This window comes from Colobus angolensis, unplaced genomic scaffold, assembly GCF_000951035.1.
Source record: "Colobus angolensis palliatus isolate OR3802 unplaced genomic scaffold, Cang.pa_1.0 Scaffold2, whole genome shotgun sequence".
NCBI classification, from domain to species: domain Eukaryota; kingdom Metazoa; phylum Chordata; class Mammalia; order Primates; family Cercopithecidae; genus Colobus; species Colobus angolensis.
Window position 1 is genome coordinate 20,595,436 of NW_012115154.1, and position 5,573 is coordinate 20,601,008.

Here is a 5,573-nt window from a genome sequence, read left to right on the forward strand (position 1 = left end):
TGATGGAATCTTGCTCTGTCACCCAGGCTGGAGTGCAGTGGCCGGATCTCAGCTCACTGCAAGCTCTGCCTCCTGGGTTCATGCCATTCTCCTGCCGCAGCCTCCCAAGTAGCTGGGACTACAGGCGCCCGCCACCTTGCCCGGCTAGTTTTTCGTATGTTTTAGTAGAGACGGGGTTTCACCGTGTTAGCCAGGATGGTCTTGATCTGCTGACCTCGTGATCTGCCCGACTCGGTCTCCCAAAGTTCTGGGATTACAGGCTTGAGCCACCACGCCCGGCCAAACCCACTGATTTCATGATGAATTTATTTTCATTTCCAGAGTTCAGTTTCATAATTTGCTGTGTTGTTTGTTTTGTTTTTGTTTTTGTTTTTTGTGCCACAGTTTCGCTCTTGTTGCCTGGGGTGGAATGCAATGATGCGATCTCGGCTTATCGCAACCTCCACTTCCCGGGTTCAAGTGATTCTCCCACTTTAGCCTCCCTAGTTACAGGCATGCGCCACCACGCCCGGCTAATTTTGTATTTTTAGTAGAGTCAAGGTTTCTCCATGTTGGTCAGGCTGGTCTCCAACTCCCAACTTCAGGTGATCCGCCCGCCTTGACCTCCCAAAGTGCTGGGATTACAGGTGTGAGCCACCACGCCCAGCTGGCTGGTTTCATTATTTGTTAAACAAGATAGTAACATCTGGCTGGGCACAGTGGCTCATGCCTGTAATCCCAGCACTTTGGGAAGCTGAGGTGGATGGATTGCTTGAGCCCAGGATTTTGAGACCAGCCTGGGCAACATGGAAAAACCCCATCTCTATAAAAACTAAAAAATAATAACTGGCCAGACGTGGTGGTGTGCACCTGTACTCCCAACTACTTGGGAGGCTGAGGTGGAAGGATCACTTGAGGCTGGGAAGTGAAGGTTGTTGCAGTGAGCTGCAATCGCACCACTATACTCCAGCCTGGGTGACAGAGCAAGACCCTATCTCAAAAAAAACAAAAACAAAAAAAAAAAAAGAAAAAAGGACAGAAACATCTTCTGTGTACATTTCAGATAATCAAATAATATGGAAAGCAACTCCTAACTCCAATTCCCTCATTTTGGCCATAGATTAAATTTTGTCATCCATGTAATCTTCCAGGAAACCTGAATAAGCTGATTTTAATTTAATTTTTTTTTTTTTTTTGAGGCGGAGTCTTGCTCTGTCGCCCAGACTGGAGTGCAGTGGCCGGATCTCAGCTCACTGCAAGCTCCGCCTTCCGGGTTTACGCCATTCTCCTGCCTCAGCCTCCCGAGTAGCTGAGACTACAGGCGCCCGCCACCTCGCCCAGCTAGTTTTTGTATTTTTAGTAGAGACGGAGTTTCACCGTGTTAGCCAGGATGGTCTCGATCTCCTGACCTCGTGATCCGCCCGTCTCGGCCTCCCAAAGTGCTGGGATTACAGGCTTGAGCCACCGCGCCCGGCCTAATTTAATTTTTTTTAACAACTGGTAATCAATTTATTAAAATAGTCGACTTAAGCATCTGCAGTGATGACTTCCACCTCAACTCCTGGCTCAGTACCGATGGAGTCATCTGCTTAGCCATCTCAGAAGGACTGTGCAAGTCAATGAGTAGCTTGTGGATTCTCATCTGGAAATAATCCCATGTCTTAGAACCTTCACCAAAAGGAGTTTCTCTTGTAGTGATTCTCAAAGTCTTGGTAGGCATTCCAACTGGTTCCTTCACTTTGAGATTCTTTACCTTTGCCCCTCTGATCAAGTAGGTACACACCTCCAGGGATTTTACCTTGCGGCTCGTTAGACTGGTTCGAATTCGGTGAATTGCCACCTCAGCTCCACGGGTGTTTTTATGGCATCTTTAAAAGCCTTGACTGTTGTGCAGCTTCCTGACCAACTTGTTCCTGGGCGACAGTGAACAGCGGTGTGTGAGGAGCAGGAGCGGGTGGATCCGAGCTCCTCACCACCTACCACTGCGATCTCCTCAAAGAGTGAATTTTTTTCTGTTTGTGACGGAGTCTTGCTCTGTTGCCCAGGCTGGAGTGCAGTGGCGCCATCTCAGCTCACTGCAACCTCTGCCTCCTGGATTTAAGCAATTCTCTTGCCTCAGCCTACCGAGTAGCTGGGATTACAGGCACATGCCACCACACGCAGCTAATTTTTGTAGTTTTGTTTCGCCATGTTGGCCAGGCTGGTCTCAAACTCCTGACTTCAGGTGATTCGCCCATCTTGGCCTCCCAAAGTGTTGGGATTATAGGCGTGAGCCACAGCGCCTGGCCTAGTCTCTGTTCTTAGTAGCTGAGCATATGTATACATCCTTTGAACCTTTGTGGACCTGTTTCCTTATGTTTTTTTCCCTTTCTATTTATTTATTTATTTATTTATTTTCCTGAGACGGAGTCTCGCTCTGTCACCCAGGCTGGAGTGCTGTGGCGGTTCACGCCATTCTCCTGCCTCAGCCTCCCGAGTAGCTGGGACTACAGGTGCCGCCACCTCGCCCGGCTAGTGTTTTTTTGTAGTTTTTAGTAGAGACGGGGTTTCACCGTGTTAGCCAGGATGGTCTCGATCTCCTGACCTCGTGATCCGCCCGTCTCAGCCTCCCAAAGCGCTGGGCATGGCAGCATGTGCCTATAGTCCCAGTTAATCAGGAGGCTGAGGCAGGAGAATTGCTTAAACCTAGGGGAGAGGCGGGGGTTGGGGCATCCAGGGCACTGCTGAATGGAAGTGGTGAGAGTGGACATCCTTGCCTTGCTCCTGCCCTTAGCGGGAAAGCCTCTGCCTCCTGGGTTCAAGCGATTCTCCCGCCTCAGCCTCCCCAGTAGCTGAGATTACAGGCACACACCACCACACCCAGCTAATTTTTGTATTTTTAGTAGAGATGGGGTTTTACTGTGTTGGCCAGGCTGGTCTCAAACTCCTGACCTCAGGAGTTTGAGACCAGAATAAAGATTCTGTTTATTTTTTGAGACAGAATCTTGCTCTGTCACCCAGGCTGGAGTGCAGTGGCATGATCTCAGCTCACTGCAACCTCTAACTCCTGGGTTTGAGCAATTCTCCTGTCTCAGCCTCCCGAATAGCTGGGATTACAGGTACCCACCACCATGTCTGGCTAGTTTTTTTTGTGTTTTTAGTAGAGACAGAGTTTCGTCATTATTCACCAGGCTGGTCTCCAACTCCTGGCCTCAAGTGATCCACCTGCCTTGGCTTCCCAAAGTGCTGAGACTACAGCACTTTGTACCTGGTACATGAGCCACTGTACCTGGCCTGCTTCCTTATCCTTAAAATGAAATTAGGTTGGATAATATTTAAGTTCTCTTCCGATCTAAAGTTCAGAAAAAAATTTTATAATGTGAGAGAAAAATAGGAAGTATATTATACATTTTCACGTCTATCAGTCTATCCGCCAATCTTTCATCCATTTACTCTGTAAATATTTTCTGTGTGCAAGGCACCTTGCAAGCTACAGAAACAATGTCCAAGATGTAGCCCTGCTTTCAAGGATGTTATGGAAATCCTTCTTCTGCCAGGGTGTGTGGAGGTGGGGAGAGTGGAGAACTGGGGAGAACTCCTTGAAGGGGCCTTTACTAGCCAGTGCTAGAGGAGGCTGCTAATCAATCAATTAATTAATAAACAATCAGCAAATGGCAGACAGTGGGGAAGTGTGGCTTAGCTTCCAAATGCTAATTACTAGCCCCTTTATGGAGCCGAGACAGGGCAAATCATTGCAGGATCCCAGATGAGCTGGCACACAGACATTGCGAGGAGGGTGCGATTCTCCTTTGTACCAGCATGCTTGCCAGCTTTTATCTAGTGAGATTAATTAGAACTTTTAGAAGTGCAAGTTAGGGCCATAAAATATTAACATTCATGTCACTGGTGATCTGTAAGTGTCCTGAGAGAGCCTGGAGCGGTTTTAGGGTATTGTTGCTTGAACAGGGATCTGGAGGTTTAGATGTCTTTTCCAGTGACGGTTTCTCAGAGGCTGCTCAGTGGCTGTGGATCCTCACCAAACTGACGCCTGCCATTGAATGTCCCTTGCCTCTGTGAGTTCATGCATTCGTCTCTCTCATCCCTTTCATGCTTCCCAGAAACTGTAACGTCATGTTGGTACCTTTGTCATACACCTACGTTTGGAATCCCGGCTGTGGGTCTCTAGGAAAACCGCTGGCTCAGTGTTCCAGGTTGTTCCTCCCATCGTTATCATGACCTCTGATGCCCCATCAACAGAAACTCCCACAACTAAATGCTCCCGGAAGGTGATGTTAATAATGGACTGCTTCATTTGCCTTACTTTCCTTTTTTTTTTTTCAGAATAGCTGGGATTACAGGCACCTGCCACCACGCCCAGATAAATTTTGTATTTTTGGTAGAGACAGGGTTTCACTATGTTGGCCAGGCTGGTCTCGAACTCCTGATCTCCGGTGATTCACCCACCTCGGCCTCCCAAAGTGCTGAGATTTACAGGCGTGAGCCACCGTGCCGGGCCACGCCTACAGCACCCGGTGTTCCCAGGCAGTCTCCCATCCAAGTACTAACCAGGCCTGACCCTGCTTAGCTTCCTAGATCAGACTAGATCGGGTGCATTCAGGGTGGTATGGCGGTAGACTCTTGCTTTTTTTTTTTTTCTGAGATGGAGTCTTACTCTGTCACTCAGGCTGGAGTGCAGTGGCACAGTCTCAGTTCACTGAAACTTCTGCCTCCTAGGTTCAAGCAATTCTCCTGCCTCAACCTCCTGAGTAGCTGGGATTACAGGCACCTGGCACCACACCCAGCTAATTTTTGTATTTTTAGTAGAGACAGGGTTTTACCATGTTGGCCTGGCTTGTCTTGAACTCCTGACCTCAGGGGATCCGCCTGACTCGACCTTCCAAAGTGCTGTGATTACAAGCATGAGCCACCGTGCCCGGCTGTAGTATCATGGGTTTACATGAAAAGAAATATACAGTATTAGAACTCTGGGACTTTGAGATGTGCTTGGTAAGATTTCGCAGGTACAAATGAATTGTCTCAGACACAGAACTCTCACAATGCACTGCTGGGGAGACGCAGAACCCCTGAGGTATCCTCTTCCCATATGCTGCCTTCTAAGGAATGACAAGACCTGACCACAACTAGACCCAATAGGCTAATGTGACCATTTCAGCTCCATCATGTGAGGGGACGTTTGTCACACCTGAGGTTTCCCATCACCGTCTGGGCGCCTTTCTCCAGTGAAATTTCCATGTTCTGAACTCTGCCGCCCCTACCAGGAAGTGTGAATTCAGGGCTGGGCGCGGTGGCTCACGCCTGTAATCCCAGCACTTTGGGAGGCCGAGGCAGGTGGATCACTTGAGGTCAGGAGTTCGAGACCAGCCTGGCCAGCATGGTGAAACCCCCTCCTGCTAAAAATACAAACATTAGCTCTACATGGTGGTACACGCCTGTAGTCCCAGCTACTTGGGAGGCTGAGGCAGGAGAACCACTTGAAACCAGGAGGCAGAGGTTGCAGTGAGCCGAGATTGTGAGCCACTGCACTCCAGCCTGGGTGACAGAGCAAGATACCTTCTGGAAAAAAAAAAAGAAGTGTGAACTCGTGAACTCAGACT